Below are 14640 nucleotides of genomic sequence, written 5' to 3' on the forward strand. Positions count from 1 at the left end.
CTTGAACTAGGCCTTCAGGACTGGTATGCTTCGAATAAGGGAAGAGGGCATTCCAGACGGGGAAAAAAAATGAAAAGAACAAATGAACAGCTGAATTTGGAGACGATAAAGACATAGAGATCTCTGATACAGTGTTCACATAGCTTTGTACAGTTAAAGTGAATCCAGAGTATGTTTGACTGAATTTGAGAATGATTTTGAATTTGATTCTGTAGTAATGGGAAGCCATGGAAGATTTGGTTAGAAAGGAGTGACATGATGAAAATAGTCTTTTTTAGGCATGGGAATAATGATTGTGACATATAGAAAATAGGAAAAGGATTTGACTGGAGGAAGAGGATCCATTAGGAAGCCTAAAACTGAAGTGTTTAAAAAAATAATATGCTTAGCAATGACAAATGCTGGGGAAAGTCAAGGAAAAGAGAAGAAGGAAGGAATAAATAAGAGGGGATAGGAAAATAGGGAAGGATGTTAGAAAAGCATATTTTACTACAATGAACTAGAAATAAGAGAGGGAAGGACACAATGGAAGAAAAAAAGAGGTTACTTAGGTGAAATTGTAAAGTAGTTGGATTGTGTCTCTCCACCCAACAGAATGTGATGTAATGAATCTGTAATGAATGGAGGTATAATGTGTAATACTGATTTTGGGAAATAGCATGGTAATCGAGGTAGGCCAGATATAGAGTTCATAAAGAGAAATAATAGGGAATAAAATTGGAATGTTTGATTGGAGCCAGATTGTCAAAGGCTTTAAATATGAAAGCAAGGACTATTGAATCATGAAAGCAGTAGAAAAACACTGATGATTTTTGAACCTAGAGTAGGACATGGTAAAACTCATGCCTAAGGTAGGTTATTTTGATGAGTGTATGCCATATAGCTAGAAAGTAGAAAGACTGGAATTAGAGAAACTGATTAGGAGCTTATCAACATAGTTCATCCAAGTGGTCACTACTAGAACTAAGGTATTACCCATTTGAGTAAAGAGAAGCGGGCAGATGCCAGAAAATTTGGTTATATAGAATTGACAGAGCATGACATCTAATTTAGATATAGGTTATGAAAGAGAGAGGAATCAAATATGATTCTGAGATTGTGAGAGAGGAATCAAATATGATTCAGAGATTGTAAACCTAAATAACTAAGGAGATTTTAGTGCTCTTGAAACTGAGAAGTTAATTTAGTGGAAGCTCTAGATGTTATGGTTCTGCAAATATTTATTGGACTCTACTTTTTGTCATCTTTGACTTAACAAAGTGAGCAAGTTATTTTTAAAGGCTATTTGTAAAATTATTTTGATTTGCGTTATATCTGGTTGTGCAGTAAGGGTCTAAATGTAATGAACATGGACCTTTAAAATTGGGAAGCTGAAATGTTATTCATTTTTTTTTTTTGGCCATTGGGGTTAAGTGATTTGCCTGGGGTCACACAACTAGTAAGTGTCAAGTGTTTGTTCTGAGGCTGGATTTGAACTCAGGTCCTTCTGACTTCAGGGCCGCACTCTATCCACTGAGCCAACCAGCTGCCCCCTGAAATGTTGTTCTGTAAAGACCTATAAGATTTCTACTCATTAGGAGAAAATTGCATATTCTCTATCACTTCTTTTCAATAACACTCTTATCTGGGTCACTGTGAACCAGGAGAAAACAAAGATCTAGCATACTATGTCCTTTCTAATATCCCTCATACTGTGTCACCCTCCAGGCAACCTGTAAACCAGTGGTTCTCAAAGTATGGTCTAGAGACCAACAAGGAGCCCTCATCACCCTGTCAGGGGGTCTATGAGGTCAAAAGTATTTTTATAATAATGTAATATGAAATCATTTTAATTTTTAAAACAGTAAATACTGATCAATATAACCCATACACAAAAACTTATTAATTTTTAAGAGTGTAAGGAATCCTGAGACCAAAAATTTGAGAACTATTTCTATAAACCAACCATTCTTTATGTCTTTTATAAATATTCCTCAAGGTCAATTCTGAATATAAAGCTATTCTCATAATTTTAAAAGTAAAATTTGTTTTATATTGTAATATTTCTTGGTGGAGAACCCATTAAGGTTTTTGATTTTCATCTAATTTGTTCAGTTTGATAAGGCCATTTCTTAGTAAGCAATATTCAGTTATTTTTATTGTCATGCATGTGAGGTCTATTATTTAAACAAAAAATGATGCACCAAATTTATGTAACTTCATTGCTTGGCTGCATTTAAAAACAGTTAATGAATAAGTGAGAGCCAAATATAAATGTTTGCCTCAAAACTATTCTTAGAAAAATAGTCATGCATGCAACAAAAAATAGAATTAGAATCTATATTTACTTTGTTTTCTAAAAATTTTAATAGGATATGTATTTCTCCCCAATAATCATCATAAAAAGCAGACTCAGGGCTCAATATTTAAATGATACATATTTTTTTCTTTGTATTTGAAAATGGAATGAGATCCATAACAGAAGCTATTAATGTTAAGTACAATGGAATGGAATCCTGTTATAGTATGGCTGGCAGGCCTGCAGTCAGGAACACTCATCTTCTGAGTTCAAATCTGGCCTGAGACTCTTACTAGCTCTGTGACCCTGCGCAAGTCACTTAACCCAGATTTCTCATCTGTAAAAATGACCCGGAGAAAGAAATAGCAAACCACTCCAGTATCTTTGCCAAGAAAACAAAAGAGTTCAAAATGACTGAAATGAAACAACAACAAATCATTACACATGTTCATTTATAGCCCTTGGTCAAATTATGTCTCTGTAACATAGGAACATATAGTGAAAGCCTGATATAACACAACCTGTAAGGAAGGAATTGCATCTGATAGGATTATATTCGTGTTATAAAATTATTTATTTTACTAAAACTATTAAGAAGACTAGGATAAGGGAGATTATTAATCTTCTAGCCACTAATGTGTTGTTTTGTTGCATGCCTTTTATATTTTTAGGCTTTATTGTTAGCAGATACATACAGGTACATGTCAGATTATGCTTGGCATATATGTACATAAAATAAATCATAATATTATTTATTCAGTTTATCTTTACTTGGCATATATTTAACTAAAATATGCTTAGTCAAGTGAAAATTTCCAATAAATGTTTATCAAAAGGTATTATTTTTCTAGTAGTTTTTTGAAAATTAAAAATGATGTTATTTAAAATGTTGATATTTAGAAAAATTGGAAATTTACAGATGTAAAATCAACAGGAATTAATTTTAAGTTTTTCATTCCTTATTAAATATATAATGATTTTTGAGGTAGATTATTTTGTTTGATTAATTTATTTATGGAAAACTATTAGAAAGTCTTCCTTAAGACAAGATCTAATAAAGAAAAGAAGTAAGTATAAGAAGGAATTAGTATTGTGGATTTATGGAGAAAGTCTTAAGTTCAGAATGTAACAATGGAGCTGGGTGATAGTTTTTTTTTTTTAGATAGGGGAAATATAGAAATATTAATAAGATAAGGAAAAAGAAGTGGATAAAATATGGGAAAGGGTGTTTGAAAACAGATGTGAATTAAGGAGAAACTAAATTTAGAAAATAAAAGGAAGTGTTAGTTTCAGAAACAAAAGAAATACAGGATTAAACAGGGCAATAAAAAATTGAAAAGAAGAGAACTAGTACTTGATGCTGTGATTTTTTTTTTCTTCTAAGAAATGAGGTTTCATTTGAACAGTAGAGTTTCCATGGTAGTGAACAGAGAGGATAAACAGAGATGAAAATGGAATTCTGAAAGATAATTTGGATGAATTAATGGAAGAGAATGACTTTAAGACTACAAGCCATCAAATGTTTTCTAACTGTCTGCAGGGGCATGTAGTGAATAGTGAATCGTGCCTACATGAATGTGAATAACTTAGTTTTTAAAACCTTACAGTCATACAGAGGCAGAGAAGACAGAAGTTCTTTCTTCAATACTTCAAGAATTCATTGTTTCATTGGTGTGGTTATTTACCCTAATAATGCGAATTGTAACCCATACACACAATATATGATCTTCATGACTTACTGTAATGGGGTTGGGGGGGGCAGGAAAGCCATCTTTCTGGTGATAGACTTCTCTACAATTTGGTTGTACCTCAGGTAACATACATATAATTTTATCAGTGGATTGTCATTTGAATTCTTTCCAGATGAACGGGACCTGCCAGAACTTATGATCTTCTGGTATGTCCTTTGAGAAGCCAGGGTTCCCTCTTTACTAGTGAATTGAGAGTTATCAGAATGAGACTCGTTTTGAGTAATAAACATATAAGAAACATCCACATGTCAGGCCATGAAATGAAGGGGAGGAAAAGTAGTGGGAAGCAGGATAAGTACTAGCTGTAGGAGGTGGAATTAAGCTACAGAAGAGAAGACTTTGGAGTGATATAATAGCTATTTCCAAGTGGCTGAGATAAAGGAAGGATTAAATTTTCTTTGTTTGATGATTAAAAGGAAGAACAACGATCAATGGATGGAAATTGTAAGGAAGCTAAGTCCAGCTTGATAAATGAGGGGGAAATAACATTTCCTAACAGTACTGTCTCAAAATGCAATGGGCTGCCTCATTTCTCTGTTATAGGAGGTCTTCAGGTGTAGGTTTTGGTAGGAGAATTTTTCATTTGGACTAGATGATCTCTGAGCTACCTTCCATCTCTAATCCAGTTTGTTCTATGTTATTATATATGTAGCTATTCTCAGCTCCCTGACATCTTCAAATGTAATATATTCACCTAAGTAATTACTCAAAATGTTAAATATGACAGAACTGAGGACAGAGTCTTTTAGTATACTGCTAGAAACTGTCTTCCAGGTTTATGTCACCCCATTAATCAATATTCTTTGAATACTTAAATGTATCTATACATACTCCTTTCAGTTATTCAGATAACAAAGGGCACAGGATGCCCTTTCATTCTGTACAACTCTTGTTCTTCCATACATTCTTCATAGAGGGTCCATTGAATTTCCTTGTGATCTACTACATCTCTTGACATTGAGTATATGTTAGTAGACTTCATGGACTTTGGATTGCTTCACTTATCACTCACTTTCTCACATAACCAGCTCAACTTGTTTTGTAGTTATATATCTCTATAATGATATCCAATATATGTTGCTTGTTTTGTGCAGTTCTTTGTTGAAAATGTATTTTAACCTACTCACATGTCTTCATTGCCTTCTGGATTAATGTCAACTTAAATATTTTTGGTGACTGTGGTATTCCATCATTCACAGTAATACAGCATCACCAGAATAATATTAATTTAAAAAATGGGCCTTTGTTTTTGGGAAGAAATTGGGTGCTATTAAATAAATTCCTCTTCTCACATTACATGGGCACTATTTCATCCTTTACCCCTGTCTTGCAAGGAATTGCCCTCCTCCTTGTCAAGATAAACCCCTCTACATAAACCCTTCATTTTACACCTTCCTCTTTTCTCCAGCAAATTTCTAATACCATCATCCCCACTCTCATTAATTTTCAATCTGTCATGATCTAAAGGCTTTTCCCCTGTAGCCTACAAACATACCCATGTCTTATCTTCAGAAAAAAAAGTCTTACTTAATACTACCATCCCTTCTAGCTATTATCCTGTGTCTCTCCTCCCCTTTTCAGCTAAACTCCTTGAAAAAGCTCTGTTAGGTGCCTTCACTTTATTTCCCCTTATCCAGTTTTAAACACTCTGCAGCATGACTTCTGAACTAACGCTTCCTAAAATCACCAGTGATCTCAGATCCCACCAATGGTCACCAATACAATTAATATTACATATTAATCGCCAAATCCAATGATACTTTTTCTCATTTTTCATTCTTTTAGCCTTTCTACAGCCTTTGACATTCTCTCCTGGATATCCTCTACTTTCTAAGTTTTCATGATACTTTTTTTTTCTTGATTCTCCTACTTGACTACTCTTTCTCAGTCTCCTTTGCTGGGTTTTCCACCAGGCCACATCCACTAACCCAAAGCTCTGTCCTGGGCCTTTTTCTCTTTTTCCTCTGTACTATCCTGCTTGGTCACTTTTTCAATTCCCTTGGGTTCAAATATCATTTCTATGCAGATGATCCTCAGATCTATGTGTCTCTCTCTTGAGTTATAATCCCATATCAACAGCTGCCTTTTGGATATTTTGAGTTGGGTGTTGTTTAGGAATCTCAAACTCAATATGTTCAAACTAGAACTTATTGTCTTTACCTTTTAAACAATTCCTTCTTCCAAATTCCCCTATTACTGTCCAAAGGCACCACTATTCTCTCAGTCACCAACACTTGCAACCAAAGTGTAAGCTTAACTCTTCACTTTCAACCCACATAACCACTCTGTTGTGAATCACGTCATAGAGAAAAATCACTTTCATTTGGACCCTGTGCTAGACATCCTTCCTCAGAGTGGCAGATACCTGGTGAGCATATTTCTCCCTCTTTAAAGCCTCTGTTGGTATTAACAATCACAGGACTTTGCACAAAGTTAGGTGTATTTTTCAAGGAATCTTGTATGATTTTAATATATACATATTGAGACACATTGTTGGAGAACCCTTAAAATAGCATTTTGTTCTACTAAATCAATATTTTGTGATAGTCAATAAAAAGCAAGGTTAATAGAATCTTGCGTTATGTGCATCTCTCACTCAATTGTGCAACTGTAATTATGTGTCCCTTTAGAAAATATAATTTGTGAAAGGCTTACCTGATCCTTTCTCCTATCTTCATCAAGGAGGCTCTCAATATGTGTTTAGATTATTCTCATCATAATTTTATAGAGATAGGAGAGTAGTCATATGAGTCAATAGCCACTGATGTTACCTTTATTGTCTTTTTAATGTAATGATATTCATGATTTTCTCCAATAATTTTGCATCTCCTTTGCTTTTATATATCTTTAGGATTGATACATCAGCACCCTCAAATTTGTATAACCTCTAGTTTATATGTCTTCTGTGTTCTTGGTCTAGTTTACTTGCCATTCTTACCTCTGTTCCCTTTTGTGGATTGCTGCTTCCTTAGCCAGCATGCTAAGGACTGTGATGTTAGAATCTGTGTATCACTGATAAAGATAATAGTTTGTTGATGAAATATTTACTTCTTGTCTTCCTTCCAATTTTTTTATTCAAAGTTCTCAGGATGATTTGGCATAATTTGAATTCTCACCAAACTGCCTATAAACTCCCCCACCCCCTCACTGCTTCTCATGATTTTGTGATGTTACCTTATAATCTTCCTTTCCTTCATGTGATTGAATAAACAAGTTCCTATTCTAAATCTCTGTAGGTCTTGGCTGCCAGTTTCTGTAATTGAGAAGGAAATCTGTTTGTTGGCTGATGCAGTTTCTAAGCTCTTTTGACTTCATTGTGGTTAATTTCACATTGGTTACATTTTCTTTGTAAGTGGTGATAATCTGTCCTGGTGTTTCTTCCTTTATCTATTTCCCGTTTTGGAGTGTCAGCAGCTCGTGTTAATGAATAGGTCAAGTTGAAGTTGCTTTCTTTGCAATGTATCTTATTCTTATTTCTATTCTTATAATGTGATATTGATTTTGACTCTTGATCTAACCTTTCAATAAACAGCTGATTTAGAAATGACACCTTGTTGTTAACTAGTCATTTGCTTTCAGTTAAAATGTATTCAGTTTTATTTTTGTAGTGGTATTTCATGCTTATCATGTCTAGCAATAAAGGGAGAGAGAAAGAATGTTTGTGTGTGATGTGGGTATGGGAGTAAATTTAGGGATGAGAATGGGAGTGGAATGGTTAGTGGCCAGTGTAGGAAAGGAGCTCAAGAAGGCAGATGTTCTAAAATATCTCCCCCTCACACACATTCTGCCTTTTAGCAATTCCTTTGTGATAACACAATACCCTTTAAAAATACAAATTTCCTTGGGCAGCTAGGTGGCACAGTAGACAGAGTACCAGCGCTGAAGTCAGGAGGACCTGAGTTCAAATGCGGCCTCATACCAAACACTTAACACTTACGAGTTGTGTGATCCTGGGCAAGTCACTTAACCCCATTTGCCTAAAATTTTTTAAAAAATACAAATTTCCCCAGGAGGATTAAACTTTGATTTTACCTTAGCATGAATTTAATAAGCTAATTTGAGCTAGCTTTGGGGTTGAAAAAATGACATTTTGGACTGGCCTTGATGAATCAGGGGATTTAGGAGAGTATCTTAGAGGAAAGGTATGAAAAAATTTTAAGAAGAGTTTAAAAAGGCAACAAAAACAAACTTAGCCTACTTTATGATTTTTTCTAGGATACTGGCATCATCTTTTAAGATGCTAATGCATGAATTAAAATATCTTATTTTGAAGAATATGAAAGATAGTCTTCCTTAGTTCAGTCTACTCTTCCCAATCCCCAGTCAGGTCTGGCCTCTAGTTCATATAATCAATCCTTCAGTGATAAAACATTTAATTAGGGCCTACTCTATGTCAGCTAGTCCAGTGTCTCCCCATCCAAATCCTTCCACTGTGAATTAGAAGGGGTAGAATGAGAAAAGAAGGAGGAATAGTAAGAACTAACAAATAAAATATATAAACACTTTGAGGTGTTCAGTGTTTTTCTTAAATAAAATATTATGTCATCTTAGAGGTAAATTATCTGAGATTCAGAGGGATTAAGTGACTTGTTCGTAATTACGTAGTGTATTACGTTTCAGTGATTCTAACCCAAGACTTCTTGACTTTCAGCCTAGTGTTCTAGCCATAACACTTTCCCTTGTAAAGATGAACACACACATATTTAAATGCCCCACATCTTTGTATTTATTATTATCCTTATCCTAAAGGCATTCAACATCCCTATGATGACAAGGGCCTGTTAGACTGAATGGCATGAATTGGTTTTTATTCAGGCAGACTTGTAAGTTTGGCAATTATATTCAATACTAGAATTTAGGTATGTAGGGAACAGTAACTATATACCAAAGTACCATTGCTACTTAGAATCCACATGAAATAATATCACTTATTGGGAAATTTCTCGTGCTTAATTTTAATAAAGTAAAATTATTTTTTAATAAAACATTTTATTAACTAAATAAAATTACCCCTCCTGTCATACACATTCTCCTTCCTAATGATCTAAGTTTTATAAATAACTTTAATATATTTAAAATCTTTATGTAGCAGATGTATGTAATATTATTTCTCATTGTCAATTGTTTTTTTCTTTTTAAAAATTTATCTCACTTTATTTTATTCCATTTAGTTTCCAATAGCTTGTCATTTTGCATGATAATTTATACTATATTTACTAAAAGGAATGACTTAATATAACACCTTTAGCTTCTTCCCCTTTCCGCTGGAAAGCTATATTGCTTATACTCAGTATCTAAATACCTATTTTTCCTGTACAGTTTCTCTAGGTTTGTTTATTCATGCTTAGTTTTATTCTATTATGCATCTCACCCAATGTTTTAAGCTTAATATCATTCTCAGAGATAAATAGCATCATTTTATCACTTTTTTCCACATCATCAATAAAGATATTAAGTAAAATGTTATACCAAAAAACTGATTTCTGTATCATTCACTTGCTTCTTCTATCCAACTTGTTAAGAGGAATCCCTGTGGAATGCTGGTTTGGGAGGACAAAAACAAAACTAATGTCATTATATCAATCTTTCAGTTTTGTGGTTGTTAATGATGTGGAGACATAGCTGATAAAAATCAGCCATATTATGGGTTTCTGCAGTATTTCTCATGCCTCATTTTCATAGACTGTGTCATATGGCAAAATGTGTCTTAAAGATTATTAAAAATAAAAAGTTATATTTTTGTCATGATCATATCATTTAAACAACTTGTAAACAAGGCCTTCTAAGGTTCTGAATAAAACACATCATAGAAATTAAGGGGGAAAGTAATATGCATACCTCTTTAATTGCTTGATTATATCTCTAAGCATTAGCTTCATTTGGCTTGTGTTGTTTTGATTGTCATGTCTAGCAACCATTATTTCTGTATTGGCGTGTTTGGCATATGTCTTTGTTATCTTTTCATTATCCGGTGTAAAGTAGTATTTGGAAGAACTTTAGAATTCTTCGGTAAAAAAGTTACCCACATATAAATCTATCATCTACGGCCTCCAGGAAAGGCTATTTCAACTAATTAACTTATTTTATATTGTCAGTTATTTTATATTGTCAAATTATAACAAACAAAAGTTGATGTTCTGTTTTAAAATGCAAACAAAATTGGTCATATGAGTTTAACTTATTTTTACTAAATATGGTAAGAAGTATTGGTAGCCACATATTATTTTTGGTACTCAGAATTGTACCACATCATGATTATATTGCCATGTATGATTATGACTGTGGCACCTTGCCTATAAAAAGATATAAGTAGTTACTTTAATTTCATAATAGATGGTAACTTTGGATCCAATTTAATTCTCAGTTCTGGTGTTTCAGAGTCATCCAGATAGTTCTAAAAGATATCATGATATAGATTTAACTCTTTAAACATAATAAAATTATAGGAGTTTCTTTCTATATTTGACTGTATTTTTGTTTAGTAGAATTTAGTTCATATTTATATTATTATAATTGTAATAAAATTATTGATGTTAAATATTTTTTAAATTTCTGCTTGCATAAAATATTATTCAGTTATTTTATACATTCATGGGATATACTCCTTCCATTGTGTCTTTGCTTCTTATAATGATTTTGTTAAATATAATTTGCTATAGACCTGTTGATAAGGAAGTTATGCCTTGTATAGAGTACTGTTGATAATGACATCAGACTGCTTTCCAAGCTATAGATAATAAACATTACACATACAGAGTAACTTTTGAATATTTTACCTGATTAATTTCAGAATGGCAAAGAGGATCGGACAGTCAGTTGGTGCAGTAGATAGAGCCCCGGGGCGAAAGTCAGGAAGATCTGAGTTCACATGTGGCCTCAGACACATAACTAGCTGTGTGACCCTGGGCACCTCACTTAACCCCTATCTTCATCTGTAAAATGGGGACATACTAGGGAACAAAATGGCAAACCACTCTGGTATCTTTGCCAAGGAAACCCCATAGACAGTTTCCATGGGGTCACATAGAGTGTGACACAACTGAACAACAACAACAATAAAGAGGATATTTTGTTTTATTTTTTTTATATTTTTAAAATGTTTATTTATTATTACCCCATAAATATGAAACTATTCATACTATTACATTATTTATTTATTAATTTTTTGTTGTTCATTCTTCACTCTTTTTTTAATATAAATTTATTTATTTTTAGTTTTCAATATTCACTTCCACAAGTTTTTGAGTTCCAAATTTCTCACCCCTTCCCCCACCCCAAGATGGCATGCATTCTGAATACCCCTTCCCCCTGGTCCGCCTTCTCTTCTGTCTCTCCCCCCCTCCCGTTTCTTATCCTCTTCCCCTTCTATTTTCCTGTAGAGCAGGATAGACTTCTGTACCCCCATTTCCTGTATTTCTTATTTCCCAGTTGCATGTGAAAACATTTTTTTTAAAAACATGTGTTTTTAAAACTTTGAGTTCCAAATTTTTTCCCTTCCTCCCTCCCCAGCCACCCTCACTGAAAAGGCAAGCAACTCAATATAGGTTGTACATGTGCAGTTATACAAAACACTTCCTTAGTAGACATGTTGTGAAAAACTAACTCTATTTCCCTTATCTATCCTGCCCTCCCATCTATTCTATTCTTTCTTTTGACCCTGTCCCTCCTCAGAAGTATTTACTTCTGATTACCCCCTTTCCCAGTCTGCCCTCCCCTCTATCACCCCCCTGCTCAAAGAGGATATTTTTAAGGAAATTCAGTGATTACTCCTAAATACTCTATACCATGATTTAGTGGAAAGAACATTTGATTTTAAATCAGAGGACCTACGTTTGAATCTTGGCAGTTCTACCTGGTACTTGTATGATCGTTGGCAAATCATTTTAGTATATATTTTGATGGATAAACTAGGTGTTAACTAAGATACCTTATGGGTCTCGTTCACAGAATTTCATAAACAGGAGGAATTTCAGTGATCATCTAGTATAAGCTATAAGCAGAACAGAATCTTCTCTACAACATATACAACAGGTAGTCAACCAGCCTTGCATGGATATCTCAAATACAGGATAACTAACCACCTCTTTGGTTCTAACTAATTCATTTTTGGATAGATCTAATTATTATGTCAAGCTTAAATTTGCCTTTTTCCAGCATCCATGCATTGGTCTTGATTCTGCCTGCTAAGGCCAAAAAAGGTGAATGCTTTTTCCAGTAAATCAACAAATATTTATTAAGTACTTACTATGTCCCTAACATTGTGTTAGACATGGGGGGGGGTAGAGGGGAGGAGACAAAGACAAGAATGAAATAGGATCTTACTCTTCACAGGAAACTACATGTACTCAAATAAGTATATAAAAAATATAAACAAAGCAGTATGATGCAAGGGGAGAAGTGCTAGCTGTGTACTCATGTGACTTAAGTTTAGATCTCAGCCCTTCCACTTATTCTTTGCAACCTTGGCCAAGTCATTTTACCCTCTCAGCGTTGTTTTCTTTATAAAATGAAGAGGTTGAATTAGATATACTCTAAGCCTTCTTTCGTATTTAGAGTCATGGTTCATGATTCATTTTTCTCTGATACAAGCTAATTTGAGAGAAGTGAAACAGTGTCTAATGAGGATATTAGAAAATCCTTTGTGGAGAAAGAGGAACTTGAGCTGAGTGTTGACGAAAACCAGGTAGTCTAAGAGGCAGAAATGAAGAGGGAAAGCATCAAGGCTTGAGCGACAGCCTGTCACAGTAAAGTCACGTAACCCTTCAGATGTTTAAATGCTGTAATTATGGCCCTTCACCGTCTTGTGTGCCCTTTTAAGGATTCTCTCCACCTTATGAATAACTTTCTTAAACGTGGCACCCAAAACAAAATAATCCAAATGTGGTCTAACTAGGGCAGAATACAGAGGAATTACACTTATTTATTCCTACAAGCTATGCCTTTCTTAAGAAAGCTTCAGATTCTGTTAGCTTTCTTGAATGCTATACCATGCTGTTGATTCATTAATCTTGGAGTCTACTAAAAATAGGTCTTTTTTCATATACCCCCCAATTTATAATAATGATTCTTTGAATTTCTGCATGACTTCTTAATTATCCTTATTAAATTTCATCTTTCTTATTAGATTCTACTTAAAGTTTTAACTTGTCAGTCTGTTATAAATTCTGGCTGTATCATTTTACGTTTGCCATCCCTCTAAGCTTTGTCTCATCTGCAAATGTTATAAGAATGCCATTTATGTCTGTATTCACATAAAAATATTAAAATGTTAAACACTACCAGGCCAAGCATAGCTCCCCAGGACACTTCAAAGGAGTTATTTTTCCAAGTTGACATTGAACCATTAATAATTATACTTTGGGTTGAATCATTCATCTTTTCCTAAATCCATCTAATTATGCTACTTTCTAATTCATCTTTTCCATCTTTTCAGAAGAACAGCATGAGAGATTTTATTAATTACTTGACTAATATGGATTTAAATCATAGTAGCAACATTTACCCGACCTACCAGTTTAGTAACACTTTAAGAAAATGAAGCAAAGTTAGTTTGGTATGGCCTGTTCTTGATGAAGCCATTAGGACTTTTTGTGATCACTGCCTCTGTTTCTAGCTTGCCTGAATGTGTAATAATACATTCTAGAATTTGACCAGGGTCAATATTAAGCTTAGTGGCCTTACGTTTGCAGACTCCATTCTCTTCCAGTGTTTGAAAATGGGAACATTTGTCCTTCTCCTATCCTGTGGTCTTAGCTTTCCAGTGTTGCTCAGGAATTATGTCCACTAAGTTTCTTTCACTAGCAAAATGTAGTTCAATTGATCCTAGTGATGTGAACTCATTAAAAGCAGGTAGGTACTTTTACTTTCTCTTTAATTACCTTGCACTTCCTTCCTTCTGTTCTGCCATTTTCAGGTCAAAGATCATTGACCTTGTAAGAGAAACAATAACAGAATGAGAATTGAGCAGTTCTACCTATTTTTTGATGTGAGTGACCTTCATACCATAAAGCCTGAGGCCTATTTCTGATTTTTCTCTTTCCCTTAAGACAGAAGACAACCATTTTTGTCTTTGGCCTATTTTGACAGTCCACTCATTCTGCTTACAGTAACTTTCATCAAGTGTAGTGTATGCTTTTTCAGTAATATTTTTACCTATCTTTGTTTCCATCTTCAGTCCATGACTTTAACATCTGAATTAGCTGGTGAGTCCTTAGTGAACCCATACCAATTTCTTCAGACAACTTCCCTTTTTTATCTTTATCATAATTGTTACTTTTTGTGTTTTTAGATTTTAATTCTTAATAGCTTTCCATTCCTCCTAGACTGATTTCCTTTGTGGAATGTAATCTATGGAATTCTGCCTATCCTTCCTCTGAATGCTTGACATCTGTAGTCTTAAAATCATATCAGACTGTAGCATATGAGATTATAACAAGCTTTCTTCTCCTGAGTTATAAATTCTCAGGCGTATTTGTTTTCTTCTAAGCTTCCCATTTGTTCATTACAGTTGATGAGAATCAGATCCATAATTCCACCCCCTCCACCATTTGAAAAAGAAAATTATCCCTTAGCAAGTCTAGAAGCTATTAGTTCTTTTGCTTTAGAGAGAAA

The 14640-nt window shown here is 34.0% G+C and overlaps 1 protein-coding gene across 8 annotated transcripts in view; it reads left to right on the forward strand.

Moving 5' to 3' along the window:
* Positions 1–14640, forward strand: part of RIMS2 (regulating synaptic membrane exocytosis 2) — a 539971-nt gene that overhangs the window by 296955 nt on the left and 228376 nt on the right. The window lies entirely within an intron of this gene.

Source organism: Phascolarctos cinereus, unplaced genomic scaffold (genome assembly GCF_003287225.1).
Source record: "Phascolarctos cinereus isolate Bilbo 61053 unplaced genomic scaffold, phaCin_HiC Scaffold_4;HRSCAF=312, whole genome shotgun sequence".
Classification (NCBI taxonomy): domain Eukaryota; kingdom Metazoa; phylum Chordata; class Mammalia; order Diprotodontia; family Phascolarctidae; genus Phascolarctos; species Phascolarctos cinereus.